This window comes from Pinus tabuliformis, chromosome 4_2, assembly GCF_031772625.1.
Source record: "Pinus tabuliformis cultivar Carrire ecotype Pingquan chromosome 4_2, CPIR1, whole genome shotgun sequence".
Classification (NCBI taxonomy): domain Eukaryota; kingdom Viridiplantae; phylum Streptophyta; class Pinopsida; order Pinales; family Pinaceae; genus Pinus; species Pinus tabuliformis.
This window is the reverse complement of record NC_142304.1, coordinates 740,138,649-740,161,775: the sequence shown is the minus strand read 5'-3', so window position 1 is coordinate 740,161,775 and position 23,127 is coordinate 740,138,649. Positions and strand designations below refer to the sequence as shown.

The 23,127-nt window shown below is 36.8% G+C and overlaps 1 pseudogene; it reads right to left on the bottom strand.

Moving 5' to 3' along the window:
• Positions 1-17,391: 17,391 nt before the first annotated feature.
• On the bottom strand, positions 17,392-17,784 carry LOC149171723 (small ribosomal subunit protein uS8z/uS8w pseudogene; annotated as a pseudogene).
• Positions 17,785-23,127: the final 5,343 nt, after the last annotated feature.

The following is a 23,127-nucleotide window of genomic DNA, read 5'->3' as shown; positions in this document are numbered from 1 at the left end:
TACTCAGGAAACAGAGCATATTCCTATTGCTCCTACATCTGAGATTGTATTAAGAATAGAGGAAATTCCTCCTCTAGATGTATTTTACAGCCCTCAAGATAAAGTCGTTATTAGAAGACAAAGAAAGAAAAGAAAGTTGGATTCTATGCTCACTCCTGAGGATGAACCTCTGGATGTTCTTTGGAAAGACCCATCTACAGATCCATCAGCAAATCTCACTAGACTCTTACAGGTCGTAGGCGTGTATGCTTCAACAACCATTGATAAAGTAGCAGAGCTACAACTACTACTGAAAGAAAAAGAAAATAGGATTTTGTTATTAGAATAACAGTTACAGCAAGTTAGCATCAACCAACAAGAAGAAATGCAGTTGGCTAAGCTTAAAACACTTATTTCATTAATTTTGGAATTAAATAGTGGATCTGTAATTTCAAAATAACCAAAATGGTCAATTATAATGATGTCCTTGTAATAAAAAATTTCCAATTTTAATGAAATATGTGTTTTAAGCAAGAATGTCAGCAGATGCAGTTGGCACGTTAGAGTAGTCTAGCTAATAGAGAAGTACAATTGCAGAACATAACACAACTACATAAAGATGATCCAAAAATTGAACAATTTGTCACAGAGGCACTTAGGCTCAATTCCCAGATTTTACACCAAAGAGAATTATTATGCTAGAAGAATTTGCAATGGAATTCTCAATGCGAAATAAGAGATAACATAACAAATCAAGTTGTAGAATTACGACTTGAATATGATTTAATTTTTAAGAAGGTTTCGGACTTCTTAAACTGGTAGAAATATGAGGATGGGAAAAGAGCAGATATGCCTAACATAGATGAATCACACAAAGAAATTTTATTTGCGAAATGGGATTCTAGGATTAGAGAAGCAGAACAGGCAATGGAGGATGCGGTAATAGCAGCAAGCAGTGTCATTGAATCTGTAAATGAAAATCTACACAATGTTAATTTAGTGGTAGAAACCACCCTTGGCTTTCTTCCAAAAGCACAACAACTTCAAGCAGTATGGAAACAGGCAGCGGAAGAAAGGGTAGAGGCAATTAGACAAGAAAACAAGTTAAAATGGGAAGCATACTGGCAATACCTAGTAAAACCACACAGCCAATGGATGACTCTGAAATGCTTAATGACTGCCACCGAGAAAATAGTGCCAGCACTCACTAATGTCATCTTCATAGGACAACTAAAAGCTGATGTCGGCCAACTGATGCTTCTAAAACCAATGCTAGATATTTGCGATCTTAAGGACCAAATGTAGGATTAGTTATATTTTATTTTTGTTTTTGTTTATATTCGCTAAAATGAGGCAGGTTGTTTAAACCTCCTCATCTATTTTTGTAATTTCTATTTTTAAGTTTCATAGATTAGTATTTAAACCCCTCTCATGCATTTAGAGAGGGGTCCAGAAATTTTATCAAAAACATTCTTCAGAATGTGCACTTCTGCCCCCCACTGAGGAGGTTTTGGTAAAATTAAAGGAACGAGATTTATTTTTCTACTTGAGTTTAGCATTTGCTACTGAAATTGCACTCTTAATTGATGTTAAGTGATTTGAAGGTAGATCTACACTGCTAGAGCACATGAGTAGGACATTTTACAAATGGTACTTCTATCTCTTAATGCTTTTTATTTATTTATCAGGCAATAAATCATTTTCAGTTATTTATGTATGAAAGCTTAAATTCTTAGTTATCATTATTGCACTTTTGTATGATGATAATTTATTCTTTATGTTGAACATATGAATGATTCTTTATGCAATGTATTTCTCATATCGTTTCGGCTAACTTTTTATATGAAAGGATCATTATTGAATGAATTATTTTCTTATCAAGATTGAATGATCTTCATTATCAATTACTTTCAGAAATCATTTTAGATTGCATATATAAATGTTACTCTGGGATAGTTTTAAAGTTAGATGTTTTCTTTGATTATAATAGATTGCATATGATAGTTAGAAGATAGATTAAGTTTAGAGTAAGTATTCACCCCATAAAACCAAAAAAGAAAAACATCATCCCATTAGCACAAACATCATAAATAGATTGGGAAACTGGTCCCATCATCCCCAGTCAGAGCCACTATTCCAAACCGAAAAGGAGTCATTATAAGGTCCGGACTGGGTGGTTATCCACCTTGTTTGAACCTCAATTTTTCGAGCTTTCAAGGGGTGGCTAGTTCAGTATTTGACAAGTTTCCTAAAGCAACCCAAGAGCTTCTTACCAGACTCATGTTGGTGCCCGTGGAAGCCACAAGTGCTAGATGATCTATGCCATCTAAGGGAGCTTCCCCTAAGATTATGAGTGGAGAAGTGCTTGCAGAAGTGAAAAAATCTCAGAGGTCACCCAGGTCGAGGCCTACGCCACCTAAAGAGGGTCCCATGACAAAGAAGGATAAGTAGAAAATAAAACATCTGGTGCGTGAGTCGCCAAGGAAACACCAGAAGAAGGAGAATTCCACCGCGCAGGAGAAATGCAAGGCAGTAGACATAGAATCTGAGGAGGGTGCTAAAGATATGGATATGGCTATAGAGGACATCGACATTGAGGGTGTAAACCCTATCTGAAAGCTACTCAAGTACATCCCTCCATGGCAAGGTAAGGTGAATGTCCTAAAGGACCTAGAGTTGGGGAAATTTCTGCTAAATACCCCGCTGCTGCCAGATCAGATCACGTTTGAAGGGCCGCGCTTGGTGTTCTTTCCCACTCTTAGGCTAGAGGACTGGGACTTGGTGGAGATAGAGAAATTTCCCCACTTAGCGACTGATACCTTTAAAGACCTGTGTGCTTTATAAATATTTCAGTTTCATGCGCTAGAGTCGCAATAGTGGATTTAAGGGGTGGAAAAGGTAAGAATGTTAAACCTTCTATGGGTGCCGCACTACCACCGTGTGCCCATAACCTTGATGGTGATCCAATAGTTGCTATTCTTAATGCACAATTGGTGCCTATGGTTAGGAGAACCAATACCCATCGCAGATATGTTGATCCATAGGGTAACATTGCTACCACATTCAGGGTTGAATCCGACCATGGCATTTGGAGGAAAGGCAGGCGAGCGCGACCTCACCATGAGAATGAAGGACAAATTCAAGCTTTCTAAGAAACCACATGAATACTTAATTTCCAACATAACTGACCCTGCAGTTATGGTCGCCACCTAGATCTTGGCTTGGAAAATAATGAGGAAGTGTCGCGCATATGAAGTGTTAGCACCTATTGTGTCATTAGCGGCCCAGTGCGCGGAGGGTGTAAAATTTAATTGGTGCCTTACCTCTGCAGTGAGTTCCTCGTGAACTACATAAAATCACAAGATGGGAGTAAGACCTTCCATTATGCCTGACTCTTACTCTCAATTGTACTGGTTGCATGGGAATTACTAAAGGAGAGCTAGCTTCCTCTAGTCGTGTCAGATCTACCAAAAGCATTGAAGTTCACTTCACTCTAGGCCACCAAGGATGCCGCGAGGGTCAAGGATGCTTAAATATTTTGGGTGGTAATGGAGGTAAGCATCTACAATGCGATAACCCGCAAGTCAAGGTTGTCCCCAACTATCTTTGAGCAGTTAGCAGGATATGTGGAGTTCAAAGCAAACTTCCATTGTGTGTCCATCCGGGTGCAGAAGGACCTTGGGAAAAAATGGTATCATCTTCCATACCTGGCAATGGACGATGCAATTGCATTGGTCATAGGGAGATGGCCATCAAAGTGGTCCATGGCCTTAGACTTGTCAGCTGGGTCTAGTGAGTCTGCCATGAAGCAGAAGAAGGAAGAGGCCAGACTAAAGATGTAGCAGTTGGACGACATAAGGAAAAAGGAGGCCGAAGACAAAGCTAATGCAGAACACATTACTAAGAAGTAGGTAGAGGAGGAAGAAGAAGAGGAAGAGTGTGACTCTGATAGAAGTCAGAAGTCTCCTTCACCACAGATGGAGGAAGAAGAACAATAATCATGATAGGGAGGTGCAAACCTGGAGACTACTCCATTCCAAGTTAGGCTCAGTAGGGAGCAGGAAAAAGTAGGGTTGCAGAAGAAGTCCAAGGCCATCAAATCATCACTTAACCCGATCACTTTGACTAAAGTTGATTTGAATGATATCGGGGAGACAGTGAGGGACACAGCCATGAACTGTTGTAGCAGTTCAAGTAGCAACAGAAGAAATCCTTGGTCACCATTCAGATTGGTATGCACGAGTTGTAGATCCAGGCCAATCAAGTGTAGACCAGTGTTGGACAACACAGCGCGACCTCAACTAGCTTGGCACCTGGGACCTCAGAAGTAGTGGAGTGGTCTACTCCTTGGATCCTCGAGCTGTCATGTTGCTAGACGGAGCATTGACTATAGAAGTGGAAGCTGACAAGGCCACCATTATCACTCTCAAGAAGGTTGGGTTGAAATTGGCCATGGTGCCAAGTGAAGACCTTCACACCCTACAAGACAGTGTGATCACGGAACTTCAGGCCAGAGAGCAACGCATTTTGAATGTGATCAGTGAGCAACATGTCAATAATGCTCAAATGTTTGTTGAGAAGATGTTCGTGATTGATATCCTTAAGAAGATCACAGAGAAGAATGAGCACACCACAGTCGTAGTAGCTAAGGCATGCCAAACTATTTCAGAGCTGAATATCCAAGAGCACCAGTCGACGCAAGAATTCGAAAGCTCGCTGCAGATGTGCACGACACAAGGACAGAGTTGGCTAAGGTTCAGTTTGAGCTAAACCTTAAAATCGCAGAGCTCAAGTTTAGGGCCTAGACTTTGACTCCACCAGAATTCAGAGAGCAGTGCGAGGCATCTGTCAAAGATGCAGTTGCAGTAGTAGATGCCGTAATGAAGGATTGCACCGCACTCTTCGAGCAATCGCTCGAAGTAGATACCAGCCTATAGGAAGATCCCAACATACAGAGGCTAGAAAAAAAGGTGCGTGAACTACAACAAAGATATGACGAGGTCAAAGCGATAGTGCACATCATCGCCATCACCCAAAGGTTGGCGAAGCTGTAAGAAGCAAAGGCACAAAAGGAAAAAGTGGACACAGCACAACACAAGGAGGTAGTATTCAAGTCTAGGCTGGGGCCTTAGCTAAATGAAGCATATGTGCTCATGGCCACCATTGAAGGAAAATTGGCTAGCCGGTAGGAAACACAACAAAAAATATAGGCAGATAGCACAGGACCAACAACAGAGCAGCTAGTCGAGCAGGCGTTGATGCAGTGTACGACCAAGGTTGTAATAGTACAGGTGGAGCTAGGATTTCTTCACAACAAGATCTTCGTGCCAGCAAAGTGACTTGGGGATGACTCACCATATTTGTGTTGGGGGTCCATTGGGAACGAGTCCCCTAGGGTCAATTTTGGGGTTAAAATCCCAAGCTTTGGGGTTAAAGGTTGAAGTTTTGTATAAAGAATGCAAAGTCTCCGCATTTTGTGGTCGCAGAGCATGAATATGTAAATAGTCATCAAGGGTTTCCTCCATTAGTTTATGTAACTTGTGTCGGCTCTACAAGATCCACCCTCAGTCCGTGGACCATGGGATTGTATAAAAAGGGAAGTCTTAGAAGAGTCTAAGACATTTTTTTAGTTCAATTCAGATATTTTTTGAAGAGTCATGGATGTAATGGGTCTGTGAGAGCTAAGAGCAAAGAGTATTAGCATAGGAAAGATGCTCTGTAGTTGTGTGCATAGAGGCCTATAGTAGAAGTTCATAGCTAAGTGTGCAAACCGCTGCAGCTATATACGCATGGTAGTTAGAGTCTGTAAAGGAGACTTGGATATCAATAAAGAGAATTATTCTAGAATTCCATGTGTATGAGCTATTTTAATTCTGTCATCAATGCATGCGATTATGTTATGTTGAATACTGGGTTTATTATTTAATGTTGTACTGATGTGCGAATCTATGTGTTTTACTTTGCTATATGAACCCAAGTAGGAATATCAGTTTATGCAAAGATAATCATAATGCATGTTGAAATTATCCACTACTTCAGATAATCTGAGTAAATACAACAGTAAGAGTAATTACAAAGGCACATAAGTGTCTGAATCACTTGTTTAGGGTACGCAAAAGACAGTCGTACACCTTTGCGGAGGTCTAGAGGATGACTAAGGTAAGTATATTGAAAAGCCCTAAAGGGCTTATCAATCTATGTGAAGAAAGGGTTAGGGTATAAAGTGACATCATTGCCATCTTAAGGTGTGGAAACTTAGTTCCTGCATCGCCCCATACTGCTTCGGGTGAGACCTCATTCTGCATTTTGTGGATTGATGTTGAAAGGGCCAGTAGTGTAGGGATTTGCTTGGCTAATTAACATTGAACATAGGTCAGGGCCCATCAAGTGAACATTTGGGTTCACTTTGGATTTCCCACTTATATTATATTAGATAGAGATCCTCACTTTCTAGAAGAGTTCTGGTCAACCATGTGGAGAATGATGGACACCAAGCTCAAAAGGAGTACTTCTTTTCATCAAGAGACTAACGAACATAGAAAGGTGGTTACCATGACTATGGTACATTTGCTCCGAGGATACTGCAACAAGCATCCTAAGATTTGGGATGAACACAACATGCCTAGAAGCAATCATTAATTTTGTTAACTCAAAGGCCTCAATTTTAAGTTTTCTTTGGTTACCTATCAAAGTGTCCATTGGATTTGGTTTTTGGGAAGGATTTTGATCCTAATGAACGTAAAGATGAAGACAAGGCCTGAAAATTCATAGAGATGATCTCAATGGTACATCAAGCAGTGCATGAACAATCGGCGAAGATTCAAGCCCAATATAAGGCTAGGATTTTTAAACACGAGATGGATTATCATTTCCAAGTTAGTGATAAATTTTGGTTGCAAATTAACATGGATAGGTTAATAGGGGAAGGTAACAAACTCATGCCAATCTTGTATGGCCCATTTACTATTTTAGAGAAAATTTCTAGTAATATTTTGCAGTTACACCTACCACCATATATGCATATTTATTTAGTTGTGAATGTGAGGAATTTGAAATTGTATGAACCATCGATGATCATATATGAGGATGAGAGTGTTCAAGTTCATTCCATTGATAAGTTTTCTCATGAGTATCTAGATAAGTTGCAGGAAGATGTCATTCTAGACAGGAAGTCAAGGACTACACATTGTGGAGATGTGGAATATATTCGAGTGGGTCTTAATGTAATCAATCCAAGAAAGGCATGGTGGATTGAGATCACGAAAGTGAGGGAGAAATGGCCTCACCTATTTACTTATTAGTTTACCTTTTGGTGGTCCAAAATCTTCCTAATCGAGACGATTGATCTAGGAGAATCTAGAATGGCCTAATATTCAAAGTCTTGAAAGTTTAATTAAAGTAGTGTCAATTCAAAGATGTTGACAAGATAATTCCAATGCAATTCAAATCACATGAAACCAACTGCATATGAGGAAGTTATCATAGTTTGAAGTTTTGTGACATCTAGTTAAGAAAAAGTCAAATTTTCCATGACACATGGCAAGACTACAAACAACACGTAGCAACGATTTAATTGACACATTTAATTATAAGATTGGGTGAATTGGCAGTGGCATGGTCCAATGAATGGGGGTCATGTGGCCCTATAAAAGTGTACCACATGGCCCTGTGCCAAAGAACAAAAGTCGTTAAATATACCATCATCAACAAGTTTTGAAACCATAACCTCCTGCGAAATATTGCAACACTCTACCAATAGGCCAAAAGGAAAATCATTACAATATTTGGTTGTTGTATTATATTTAAAGTCATATTATGTTTTATTTCCTAAAAAAGAGAGTAGCTGGTGGAGACCACCAAGATTGGTGGGTTGCTAACGACATCACATTAATAGATTACATAACCATCGTCAAAAAAATGATAAAACATGGACTATATACGAGGTATATTTGGTGTGTGCTTATGTACTATGGTTTATGTTGGTATCTTATATGTTTACACTAAAGGTATTTTCTTTGTAGGGTTGGGCTGGGAAGACATTATTCACCCTAACCAATCCCCACACTCCATTTTTGTCATCCTTCATTGAGTAAAAAAATTACACGTGGAAAGGGTATTTTGCTTATCCTCATTTGCGTGATAGTGGATGGTAAGCGGGTTCTCTCAGTTTGATCTCCATTTTATATCTAATCGACCATGAAACCATAATTCCTCTTTAAACCCCTGCAATATTCTTCATTGGTTGTTGTACAACTCCTCACGTTCATGGAGATTCCCTCAATGGAGCAATTAATGCACCTATTACCATTCATGATTTCAAAGATGTAGAAGGACTTCCTTTGCTAGTAGACGCAAAATATCAACCTTTTATTCAACCATTGATTAATTACGCCGTAAGGCGTTTCTCTTTGAAATGAATTGCCCCTGCCGATGTCGTGTCCTATTGTTGACGTGTATTTGTGGTGTTAGACAATTGAATGAAGATTGATCGTTGATCCTCACATTGTATTTTTGTCTCCCAACCCAATGGCATCTCTATCTTCAGAGTTATTGTTCGGGGATGTTTCCTCTGGAGGTATGCGAGCTAGGGCTGCAGCACGCAACTCTTCTTTGGCGGTAGAGAAAAATCTAGAGTCTGTTCCCCCATGAACCAACTAGGTATTCCTTCTACCCTTGCGAGCTGCTTAGTTTATTCTTCGTTAAGTTTGTCATTTTGACAATTTACGCTCCGTTTCATTCACCCAATCTCAGGTTCTCGCTCACTAATTTTTGGTTCAAAGGTTTTATCAGAGCTTTCCACTGCTATTTGCAGGGCATTTCAAGTTCTGAGGGCGGAATTCGACCTATCTGTTAACCACCAGGTTAGCATTAACTAACCCTTTACCCACATTTTTCGGATCTACAAAAAGCCTTTTTAAATTTCTGTATTTCAAGCTCTGAATTGATCATGGTAGAACAATTTAGCGGTTCATTCTTTTGTGTTTGTCTGGACTCTTCATAGAGGGATTCTGTGAGGATCCATGCTTTGTTGATTGTGCAGTAGAAGGTTCTTCACTACTCTCACCATTCTTTTCTTGTTTGATTTGTGCAAGAGTCTTAGGCCCAACAAAATTTATGGCATTTTTCCTTGTTTCAGTGTTCCTAAAAGTTTTACCTCTAGGTACCCTGGATTCTGATGATATAGAACCACCTACAGGCATTTTGCCCCTCTCATTTTCACGATACTTGCTTCTAAAATGATCATTTAAGCCCCGTCTTCTTGGTGAGCTTCTGGACCAAGCCCTCTCTAACTTGCCTTCTTGATCAGCTTCTATATTGTCAGATGTCTATCTTTTGAAGCCACTAGCCTCTACTTGAATCCTACCCTGCAATCACCTACTATTGTGATTCATACCTTGCCTTAACTGGTCCCTGTATATATCTTGTTTTCTACGGTCATCATCTTGTTGCCTAGAGCCACGGTGAAATTCACCATGTCGACTATCCACATGCTGTCTCTTTGAGGGGCTATCCACTACTTTAGCCTCACCAGCCCTCCTATGTCTTGAAATCCGGTGGTTGAGATCCTCCATATTGTTCCATTCAGGATCATCTTCACTAGACAAGGACCTCCTTTCTCACACAATCAGTCTCTCCAGAGTCCTATCATCAAAAGCATTAAACTGCTTTCGGCCACCATGTTCATATCCCCTGTTTTTATATGGTTCATAAGCTCCATGGTCATATTGAAATTCAACATCATAGTAGTCAGTTCAGGCAAGCTCTCGTTTGTTGTGCATATTTATTTATCGACCATTGATTGCATCTCTTCCAGATTCCATATCATGTTTATAGTAATCAGCATCCTCTCGGTGGATTAGCTGGTTAGGTCCATCATCCACAAGTACATCAAATCCTGGTGATGATCCACCCAGCAAATCCTCCGATTCTAATCCATTTTGTAGTCTCCCTTCTGGAGGATGAGACGGGCATATCCGAGACCTGTTTCTTGAAGCATCATGTATGCTTTGTCTTGTAGGTTCAATCTCTGGAAAAAATTGTTCGACTTCATGTGGACTTCCCTTTATATAGGTAGGCTAAGATCTTGATTGAGAGACATGTCTAGCTTCTGGTTGCAACTGGGCTTCCTTGACATTATTTGACTGCAGTGTTAAAGGATTGCCCAAATGCCCTGCTTGGAAGTTATTGGACTGTAATGAAACAGGGTTACTTGACTATGACGCCTTGAAGTTATTTTCCTTCGCTAGTATAGGGTTTCTTGACTGCACTGCCTGAAAGTTGTTTGACTTCAATGTCATGGGGTTGCTTGACTGCACTGTATTAGGATCAATTGATTGCACTGCCTTGGGAAAGCTTAAATCAGATGGATGTTTTCCATCTTTGTTTCTTTCAGTTTCATTGACTGTTTTTTTCCCACTTTCCTGAGGCTATGTAACTGCTGGACTTGGTTTGGTTGTCTTTTGAGAAGTTAGATTAGCTCCTGAAAACGGACCATGCACAAAAGGGCACTTATCACCCTTTACACAATATCCCTGCTAGGAAAAATAGCAAGGAACTTTCGGTTTGTTTGTTGTGCCAAATGCCAGTAACGATGCTGAGGACGATGGTGGCACTATTGCTGGTGTTGATGCTCTTGACAAGCAATCTAGTGGCTGAAATGAAAACACAGATACACAAGTTAGTGTCATAAATAGATTAAAAAAAAATTATACAAAGAAAGTATACCTGGTTGATATGTAGAATCGACCAGAGCAGAATAGCTTGAAATTGGCTATGACTACTTTATGTGAAGGCTGCGGTCCGTGTTTGTATTACACCACTGACCAGTTCAACTACAACCCTCTCCTCATGCAAAACATAACCATTACTGCTAAAAAAACAATGTTACAAATACAACACAGGTATATACAATTGTTTTCTCTAAAATACAAAATTGATCGCAACTTAAGCATTTGCTCTTTTGAAAGCCATTTTCCAGGTTTACATGAACGTTGAATTATCAAAAATGTCCTCAAAGTCTCTCAACCTAACATTGTTCGATCAAACTATCCTGAAATTCTCAAGCTAACGGATTCTGTCGAGGTCTCTGTAAATATTTTTGTGCATATTTATATTATTAATGAAATTCCCTAGTATAGTAAAAAATGTGCTAGATGCGTCTTCCAAAATCCATCCCAATATATACTTTAGCCAAGTGTACACCAATTACAATATTGTCCATAGATCAACTCTACTTCCTGTGAAAAAAGGGTTGTTTCAACCTTTGAATAAGAAAATATTGCATCAATTATACATACAGTTGTAGCAACGCCGCCACTTTCTGGAGCTCCCAAAAAATAGAATTGAACAAAGGCTTATAATTCCCAATTATTTAGTGGATGTTTGTCCCATTTTTAACGGAAATTATGGCATATACACAATAAAATAATGAATTATGTTTTTTTAATGATAAAATAATGAATCTTTTTAGTTGGAACATTTCAGCATAGAACTTCACAGAGCTGCATAAATTTTATTTGGAGATGTGATCTTCATTCAACTGGCCAGACAACCAACGTACTATAATAATATAATTTATTTAATAGAGGAATTGTAACGGATACTTCACAAACAACTTCAAATGCAACAATTTCTTTTACAGAACATGAAAAACCATAAATATCCCAATACTATATAGTATATACCCATTTCATATCCACCACAAATTAATAAATATATTAAAACAAACAAAAAAATACCAAGGTATCTTCAGCTATGGAGACAGCGAAATAATTAACCCATGGTGTTACTCGAATAGAAAAATACTTTCATGTAATTCAAATATTATTGAAATTTTGGAATGATCAGAAGCAACTGTAAAAATTTCCAAGACAAAATGTTCGCATTACAATGACAATATGAAAACTAAAAAACAATCATCTTCCAGTTATTTAATACTCAATGCCTTAAAATTCCACAGATTATAGGAGGAATCACCTACTGTTCACAGTTGCAGCTGCAAAGTGTTATCATCTTCATATAATTAAGAATATTTACCCAGGTCTACATTATTCAAATGCTAGTAGCTGCAAATGCCAATGAGGTAATTGATTCAAAGGCATGACTGATCCCTCTGTTGAGAAGCATAATATGCTCTAAAATTAAGTTGTGATATTTGCTTCTGCATAAGCTCCTCTATAATATTAAACAAATAGGATTTGTATCATCATTAACAAGATTAAGTACAAACAAAAGAAACAATTATCTTGAATAGCTGTGAGAACATCATGTCAAGCAACACATGAGATTGGCATTTTACACTGACATTCCAAGAAAAGCTACAACAGAAAACCACCATTGTGCTTGCCAATACATGCACAGATTTGCAAACAGCTTTCAACAGATCTTCTAATACAAGTCACAAATCAAGAGAAGATGCCACCAAGATTCCTAGCAAAGTCTTTGTCATCATCATCTTCTAGAAAGTCTTGATTTTCTTGCTCATCTTCATTCCTTTCCCACTCTTCATTGTCCTCATTGTCTACATATTCCAAACCATACTCTTCATGGTCAACATCTTCATCTTCATTGCTGTGAATAACATCATTCATTACTACATCTTCCTGGTCATCCACTACAACAGGCTTTGCTCCATTTGAAAAGGCTGATGGTTTGTCTTCTACAAGAGTATCCACGTCATTGGATGCCTCAGTTTCATCCACCCCAGGAGTAAAAGTGGGCAGTTCAGATGTATACCTGTCACCAGCTAGAAATTCTCCCTCTTCAACATCTTTTTCAGGTGGTGGCAAGTCATCATTTCCCTTGCTCAAACTGAAACTCTAAATGGCCTGACCCTGCCCTTCTGTAGGTATATTTCCTTCATCGTCACCATTTTCTTGAGTCACTTTCCATTTTTTCTTCAGAATATCACTTAATGGCTTTGGAGCCTGAAAGTCTTGTTCCCCACTTGAAACACTAATTACCTTGCTCAATTTCATCTTCCTTCCTTCCCAAGGAAGGTTTTGTCTATGTTTATCTGGACTCTTCATAGAGGGATTCTGTGAGGATCCATGTTCTGTTGATTGTGCAGTAGAAGGTTCTTCACTGCTCTCATGATTTTTTTCTTGTTTGATTTGTGCAAGAGTCTTAGGCCCAGCAAAATTTATGGCATCTGTCCTTGTTTCAGTGTTCCTAAAATTTTGACCTCTGGGTACCCTGGATTCTAATGATATAGAACCATCTGCAGGCATTCTGCCCCTCTCCTTTTCATGATACTTGCTTCTGAAATGATCATTTAAGCCTCGTCTACTTGGTGATCTTCTTGGGCCATTAACCTGTTTCTTTAGGTCCAAAAATACAAGCTCTTAGGCCATTAACCTATTTCTTTAGGTCCAAAAACACAAGCTCTTAACCAAGCAACAATTTTAGTGGCCTAGGGGGTTTGAACACTGATGTCCCTCTAGTCCTCCAACACTGATGTCCCTCCAGTACAATGTTTTTTATTTTCTTCGAATATTTTATCCACATTGTAGTGTAATTTTTTTTTCGCCACGGGCAATATACCTGCTTGATATGTAGAATCGACCAGAGCATAATAGCTTGAAACTGGCTATGGCTATTTTATGTGAAGGCTGCGGTCCATGTTTGTATTACACCATTGACCAATTCAACTACAACCCTCTCTTAATGCAAAACATAACCATTAATGCTAAAAAAAAATGTTACAAATACAACATAGGTATATACAATTGTTTTCTCCAAAATGCAAAATTGATCGCAACTTAAGCATTTTCTCTTTTGAAAGCTATTTTCCAGGTTTACATGAACGTTGAATTATCAAAAATGTCCTCAAAGTCTCTCAACCTAACATTGTTCGATCAAACTGTCCTGAAAGTCTCAAGCTAATGAATTCTGTCGAGGTCTCTGCGAATATTTTTGTGCATATTTATATTTTTAATGAAATTCCCTAGTACAGTAAAAAATGTGCTAGATACATCTTCCAAAATCCATCCCAACATATACTTTAGCCAAGTGTACACCAATTACAATACTGTCCATAGATCTACTCTACTTTCTGTGAAAAAAGGGTTGTTTCAACCTTTGAATAAGAAAATATTGCATCAATTCTACATACAGTTGCAGCAACACCGCCACTTTCTAGAGCTTCCAAAAAATAGAATTGAACAGAGGCTTATAATTCCCAGTTATTCAGTGGATGATTGTCCCATTTTTAACGGAAATTATGGCATTTACATAATAAAATAATGAATTATGTTTTTTTAATGATAAAATAATGAATCTTTTTAGTTGGCACATTTCGGCATAGAACTTCACAGAGCTGCATAAATTTTATTTGGAGATGTCATCTTCATTCAACTGGCCAGACAACCAACGTACTATAATAATATAATTTATTTAATAGAGGAATTGTAACGGATACTTCACAAACAACTTCAAATGCAACAATTTCTTTTACAGAACATGAAAAACCATAAATATCCCAATACTATATAGTATATACCCATTTCATATCCACCACAAATTAATAAATATATTAAAACAAACAAAAAAATACCAAGGTATCTTCAGCTATGGAGACAGCGAAATAATTAACCCATGGTGTTACTCGAATAGAAAAATACTTTCATGTAATTCAAATATTATTGAAATTTTGGAATGATTAGAAGCAACTGTAAAAATTTCCAAGACAAAATGTTCACATTACAACGACAATATGAAAACTAAAAAACAATCATCTGCCACCTATTTAATACTCAATGCCTTAAAATTCCACAGATTAGAGGAGGAATCACCTACTGTTCACAGTTCCAACTGCAAAGTGTTATCGTCTTCATATAATTAAGAATATTTACCCAGGTCTACATTATTCAAATGCTAGTAGCTGCAAATTCCAATGAGATAATTGATTCAAAGGCATCACTGATCCCTCTGCTGAGAAGCATAATATGCTCTAAAACTAAGTTATGATATTTGCTTCTATAGGACCTAGATAATGCAAGGGCCACACAATTTCCACTGAAGCATCCACTTGGGTTAGCCTCTATGTTTTGGATGATTACACAATAGATAAAATTGGCCAACACTTATCAAAAATTCCATCCAGCCAGATAGTCAATGCTCAATCCTACTTTATATTTTCTAAGCACAACCAATAACTCCACGAGGATAACATGATCCTTATTTAGCAAATACACCAGCTGCCCGCTCAAATGGCTGGTACCTATAATCATAGCTCTTTATGGATAAAAACTGATGACTACAAGTTACGTTGGCTCTATACATTGATGACAATTTCTTTAGCTTTGCCAACAATCATTGTACTCTAGTATAGACTAAATGGACACTGGAATTTCCATTATCCAGAAGATGGAATCTTACCCAAGGCATTCACAAAAGTTGTTGCCAACTCACAACTCGTTGAAAATAATATCCATCATCATAACAAACTTTATGCCCATAATATGCACAAATGGTAACACATGATACATCTCCCAAACCAATGGAGTCCAACTAAAGTCTAATCCGAGATCCTCCATTCTCAAAACTTTATACATAAAAAAACTTGTCTGTAATCGGCCTCTCTTTGCACTTTTTGGGGCAATTTATAGTTATATTAAGTTACTTGAAAAACCGGTCTCCTACAATGTATTTTAGGTATCAGAGGGGGGAAATGGTTATTTCCATATATTGAGGAATCATTTAGGCAATTTCAGTCTTGTAGAAAAGATTTGTGTTGGTTTAGCCTGGGCCCCAAACTTTTTCATTGTCATCTAATTAAATACAAAAATCGTTGCAAGCCTCTAACGTATGGGATTATACAAGCTTACTTGAAAGGCTCTCTATCTCATCTCAGCTGAAGAAGCTAAAAAGCAAGTATTTCAATGGCTATGAAATTTGTTCAGGCCGTCTACATCACAAGAGAAAGTATCAAAGAAAAATCATTAGGTGCCCCTTCCCCTGTATATTCTCTGATTACTGAAACATATACTATTTATAATGCCTGCAATTCATTAATGCGTGAGAATATTTTTATAGGTGAAGCATTACTACTCATAGGCTACACACAATTTGGGGTTGAATTGGGGGCCACTGCCAATAAACTACTACGAAGATCCCGCACACCCCCTTCACAACCTCTTTCTAAAATTTGCTTCATTCCTGATGAAGCTGTTTATTTAATATTTTATTTTCTCTGATTTTATCTCTACTATTGATGTCTTTGGAAAAATAATGAATTTATTGGAAAAATAATGAATTTATTACGTTTGGGCTCTTTGGTTTTGATATTGAGGAAATAATCTCGAGTAAATAATATTGAGTGCTACTCGAGATTGTTTATCTGCATCTAAAGCAAGGAAGAAACAAGAAAAATGAATCACTCTCACTCTTTCTCTTTGTTCTATATATTTAGGTAGGCATTTTCCATTATGACTAAGCAGCAACAAAAACTTGCTTCTAAACAAGGCAACTTGGGTCAAAACTTGGGTCAATGGTTTCATGTAGAGATGTGGCTGAGGCAAAAGAGGTCAGTTGCTCGAAGTATTTTTGGAAGTAGCAATGTGAGATAAATATTTGGAGTGTGGACATGAAGGTTTTTTCTGTTTCTAGGTAGAGAGGAAAAGGGGAATGTAAACAACCAAATTGCAACATCATCTTTATCCATGGCACTATGGCGAAATCTTATTCTTGTGCATTCTGTATTTAATTCCATCAATGCAAATGAGCTAATGTGGTGTGCTTTTTGGCCAATCGATGGATATTTAATTGTAGCGATACTAATGAAATATGAATCATCTTCTTGAAGAATTTGGTGTCCAAGATGTAATTATTTGCTGGTAATATAAAAGAGGAATAGAAATTTGATGTCCAATATGTAATGTTCTTCGTATCACTAGTCGAGAATAATTTGATGTTCGATCTAAAATGTTCATTTCCTGATGCCAATTCTTTTTCTGATATGATACTCATACAAATTGATCAATATTAATCCCTTGTCAGATGCGATCAATTCTCCATTCAATGATAGCTTTCGTTCCCGATGATAATTATGTTGAAGCAAGTCGCTTAAGAATAGTACAGGAAATATATATGAATATAAAAGAGTTGGAGACATTATTTTTTATAAATTGACATGCATAGATATTATATAAAAATATTTTCGCATAAAGAGAAATGGATCTTGAAAAAATCATTCAAATATTCAGTTTTTTATTGTTTTAAGTAATGTCGATTTTAGATTTAGCCATAGAGAAAGATGTATTTTGTATTTTTTTTCATACAAATATAAGAGTCAAATTCTCGATTTGAATACAAATGTAAAAAAACCATCCAACACTTCTTAACTCTCGAAAATAACTACTATCCCGATGAACCAACTCTAATCTCCATGTAGAAGAAAGATATGAGGTGCCTCTAATAGAAACATCCCAAAAGTTTTCCGCCAAAATTCGTTCTCCTGACTTAATCCTGGTCCATGATGCCAGTATATGTTGTCAAAACAATGAATCCAAACTATCGAGATGGTAGGAGGCGAGAAGTCCATGACTCAATTCCTTTCACCCCGATATTAAAACGACGACTAGTAACTTCACATTTGTTGAGACTTCCATTAATCTCTACAACAATTTTCCCTGCTCTACAATTTTTAACTAGCTCAAAATCTTTAATATAACCATGCTTTTGCATTGCCTGGAGGAACTTGATGATGACTTCTAATGTTTCCACGATTAGCACTTGTTGATTTCCATGCCTTTATGCACTATACATGCTACTAAGGGCATCATTCAAAACACTAACCCTCACCATGGTCACTTATATAATCGCTATTGATCTCCTCCCGCTACCATTGCTGGAGCTTGCAAATGCTTTCTTGTTGTCTTTCTCTACTTAGGCTTGGTCCCAAAGCTAAAGATGTGTTTATTTTGTATTTATTAATTTGGAAAAGCTTTGTCCACAAAAGGTTTGTGGAGACTCTTAAACTTTGACAATGAGTTCTTGTGAAGAAGAAATAGAAACCAAAAATATTATATAGAAGAGAGTTAGTGTTGGGTCGTTCTACTTGGGAAAATATGGCCTATGACTTCATTGTTAGTAAACCCAAAATTTACCCATGTTACACATGCATTTACCACCCTTGTTACCCATTTTTAGTACATTTTAGGTATGTCCAACTCATCTTGGTTCGCTATCAGTATGAAGAAATGTGGAGCTGAATCTCATTTACAATTTCTATGGCTTCCCTTCACGATCAAATTCCTCTTTTTAATAAGAAAGTCGATACCTCATGCTCACCCCGCGAAATGTTTACCCCGTAGTATCAAATCGATTTTTGGCCTCGGGTGAAACTCACAGAAACATTTTCAACTTTACACAACAACGATAATTTAGGAGAGCGAAGGGAGGAAATATGTATACTATATAATATATGATAAGGGCACCATTGGATAGGAATCGTATGATTCTTTTTCCTATAGTTAAATTTTTATGTTTGACAAGTCATGTTAGATGGTTACGTTCACTAAAGTTCCTGTATCGAACTCCATGAATTAAAAACATAGTATAATTAGAGTAGATCTAATTTAGAACTACTATGAAATGATGCATACTAACATAGGTATAGAACATATTAGATAGTGTAAATTCCACAACCTTTCATTTGGAATGTCACTTCCATCATATAAATACAACTCTTGAATGCGAGGGGATGTTTCTCATTTGCATCCATTCATATAATATGGAACTTCACTTAGATATGTTATAGAATGAGTAACTTACAAAGAGAGAAGTTTTTCTTAATTTTGATTTGAGAGGATCAAATGATAAGAAAGAGACAAGCATTTGAGATGGAATGGAGTCAATATTCAAATCATATTATTGGGTCATTAAAGAAATTAATGGGCTACCAATGAGAGCCTAAGATGGTGTTGGATTCACTATGAATATTTTAGTTAAAACACCGCACAACTGAACCTTTTCTTCTGAGATTTCTCTTGACAATTGGAATGAAAAGTTTAACGATGAACTCTCATCTAGCAAGCTAATGAGCTGAAACAAACGACTTTATTTGAAAGTATCAATTTTCTTTATCTTCTATTCCTTTAGTGTACTTTCGTACCTTTAGGGGAAATTACTAGTATATATAACATATATTTAATACAAGGGGCTATTGGGTTATGACACAACGACATGTCATAAACAAGAAGAATGTTGACAACAATGAAGGCATGTGGGTTGATAATTTTAATATGGTTCATATATGGATTGTATTGGTTTATAAATAATGTGTCAATGTTTTAATATTAAGCATATGGTTATATATGGTATGGTTGTTAGAACAATATAACAATTTTAATATGTTGATGTAACAAAGGGTCATAACCCCCATGGGTTTGACCATGGGATGCAGATCTTCCACTACTATATATTGTAAAATGTTTGGCCAACATGCCACACTTGAAATTCATTAGAAAGCTAAGTCTATCTCAATTTGTACCACTCATATCAGTATTTTTGTGATAACTTGTAGATTTTTTTACCTTTAGATAGATTCAAAAGGAGTTGTAGAAGTAAAGAACCAACTTTCAAGATTGAGAGATTGATGTAATTTGAGTCATTTTACATCATAATTGAAGATACCACTTTATTGGAAGCAGACTCAGAGAAATAACCCCCAGTGGGTGAATTTTGTTATCAATCTCGTTTGTGTTCTTTTTGTTATCTGCAATTGTTTCATTTGTTTCATCGTATTCTTAATAGCTTACTATCAATCTTTGGTATTTCACATTCAATTTTTAAGCCCAATAAATCATAGGCTCATGACAAAAGAACCTAATCTTTAGAGAGACATTTTTCTCTTATATCATGTCATATGTTTTTAACACCCATTATCTATACACCATTAACTTCCTTAGTATTGAGCATATAGAGAAAATCCACAATCCTCCCATTTTTCTTGTTTACTTTTCCAAACCTTTATGCATTATTCTTGATTTTTTTTACTTGGGAGGCCTTGTTGAGCCACTTTTATAATCAAATTCTTTTTCTCTAAAATTATTTCACTTGTAACATTGAATATGATCCAATAGGGGATAAAATGAGTTGTATCTTCTAACTCCACCTTCAAATGGACTTCTAGGTTCATTTTTTACATAGCCATTCATCAAATTCTTATAAGATCCTCTTCTTCTATTTATTCTACATTTTATTTCCTTATGATCGAAGTTACTAAAACAAAATCAATAGCAATAAAATAAATTTTGATTCATGGATATGAGAGGCCTTCTTATATAAATGGTTATTTTGAACCCATTTAACCATTGTTGCAAGAAAAATTAGATCTTTGTTGATTCTTTACACCATTTTTAGTGCTACTTGTATTGTTGATAGGGTTATGTATTTGTTGGTCTTAACTTCATTCATGGTGTTTCTTTCATTGTTGACATATCTTCTGACCACAATGACATAAATTTTAAGTCTTTATTTGCACTACTTTTATGATTTCTTTGAGCTTGATCCTCCCTTGAATATCTCATAATTTTATTCATAACCAAGGCCTATTTTAATAGGAAAATACCTATGGAAACTTATAGTATTATCTGATATTTCATTCCCCTCTACAAACTTTAAACTCTAATTCAGCTGAGCATTTTATTTATGTAGCTCCCTTCTCAAGGAAACAAGCTTTGCTTCTAGATTCTCGCAATTTATTCCCATTTCATTTATTTTCCTTATCATTATTTATTTTATTCTCTTGGACTATCCTAGTTCTATCATTAGGAGGATGATCGCCGCGTCTTCAAAATTATGATCATTATTTTCATATTTCTGCAATAATTCCTTATGCTTTTATTTTTTCCTCTAATTATTCATCCAATGCATAGATAAGTTATGCCTCATGATTTACTTCTTTTTCAACATCTTCTTCCTTCGAATATAATTTATTTGTCTTGTTGTCTTTATTTTCTTAATCAAGATTCTAACCCTCCATAGCCACGAGTAGTAATTATTCTTTGCCCTTATCAAATTTATGTCAATCACTCTCTTTTAATGAGATAAAATCTTCTAAAGAGTAGAAAACATTCTTGTTGAGAGAGATTCCCTTTTTAAGTTTCAAATATTTGATTATATTTTTATGTTATTTTTTATCATCACTATCCTCCAATATAGCATATGGATTGTTGGACACATAATCCTCAGTGGGTTGGTGTGAAATATGAATAACCACCCTAGTCCAAGAGACTACTTGAAGTATGAATGCAAGGGTCATACCATGTACTATAAATATATATCATATCAATAATATATGAAATATAATGCTTATCTTCCACATTAGTTGTCGACATTCCATGTGAGTTTAACATGGTATCAAAGTGGGCGATCTCCTTCCCTGCTCAAGTATGAACCACTTGTTTATGTGAGGATTTTTTTATGGCCTTTCCATACATGCCAGTCATGTACCTCTACCCATTGTCCTCATATAGAAAAAAAAACTAGCACTTTTCCCTCATATGCAAGGTCGCAGGTCTTAGATCTCTGCCTTTGTAACATCTCTGGAATTATGTCTCGTTTACTTTTGTGCAATAATTCTCCTTTGTAACATATAGCACAACATTCAAATGCTACCTCTTTTGAAATGGATACCTCAGCCTTGATGATCCTGACATCTATGCACTAGCCTGAATTATCACCATCTGTACCTTGCCTATGCCTCTACCGATTCACTCTACTATTCTTAGCCGTCAGTTATGACATTTAGACCTAATCATTCTCTGTCAATGGGTTGGAAATAGTTCACAACTCTAAATTCCCTCCTCTCTACATTCATATAATTATCAATTTTGTGATTCTGACTGTAGCGCACATTCCAAAAATCTGAAAATAGAGGCCTAGGTATTTTAAGATCCTATCAGCTATGCAAAACCTACCTGCCATTAATTTCTCTTTTGAACCTGTCAATTATAGACATAACATTTATCTTCTTTGCTTAGGCACTTGGCTAGCAGAGCATTTCGTTACTTTACACACCATTCTAATCAATGATTCTCTACCTCTTTAGTCTATTCCCATTACATTATAATTGATATTCTAGTTGGAAGCATCTTTGTGCAATTCTCTATGTTGTGATCTAAATCATTGTTGTGTGTTCAAATTCTCTACAATACTGCAAATGCAGATCCTCTCGTAGACTCCATACTCCATGCAGAGGAAACCCATGCTTCCATACCATCATCTATGCTTTGTGACCCCATGCTTCCATACCATTGGCAATGCTGGAAGAGGGATTGGTGTGTCTTCGCTCTCACTTTCTGCACTCTCTAATATCATTACCTTGAACAGGCTGATCGGGAAGGGGATTCTGCTTGCATTAAGGCCAAAGGTCCAGCTATCGGTTTCATGTGCTACAAACAAACGGTCCACTGTGCCAGATAGCTACTACGAAGACCTTTTAAAGGTTGTTCAAGGGAAGCTCATTAAAAATTCCCAGAAACACTCAAAGCCCCACCACTTTCAAAAGTTTACTTAGTATTGAGGTAGGAATTTTTGTTTTCCAACGGTCAAATCCACCATTGAAGACCACATCGACGAAATGTGTCATGGTCTTGATAGTCTCATCAATCACAAAATCTTAGCAAATTTTGGAGCGTTAATCCTATGCTACGTTGGTGAATTGTTCATGTGGTGAAATACAAAATAGAATGCATTGAACCACCATTGAATTATGTGTTGTCTCTACATTGAAGCCTTGAAGCTCCTTGAGTTCTATAGTCTCTGCATACGTTGGTTGGAGAACTGGACTCCTGCAAATCGAAGTCTTGATGGCTGTGGGTCTAATTGCTGCAAGGGTATGGTCATTTTGTCTCCTCCCTATGCGTTGATGTCATTGTTCTTACATATAAATCACATAATGTGTGAAATGTATGTTGAATTTAGTGTCGGATCTCCTTTCTTGAAGACCGTGCAATGAATGGAGATATGATAAAAATATGAAGGTCATGTTTTGTATTATGGTGATGACATATATGTGCGTTGGTCATTGTAAATCTGGTGTGGTGTTTTGAAAACCATTCTGCGTTATTCCATTCTTTAAAGGTTGAAGTTTATGCTTTAAGAGAGAGAGAGAGAGTGCTAGCTCTTAATGCATGGGAATGT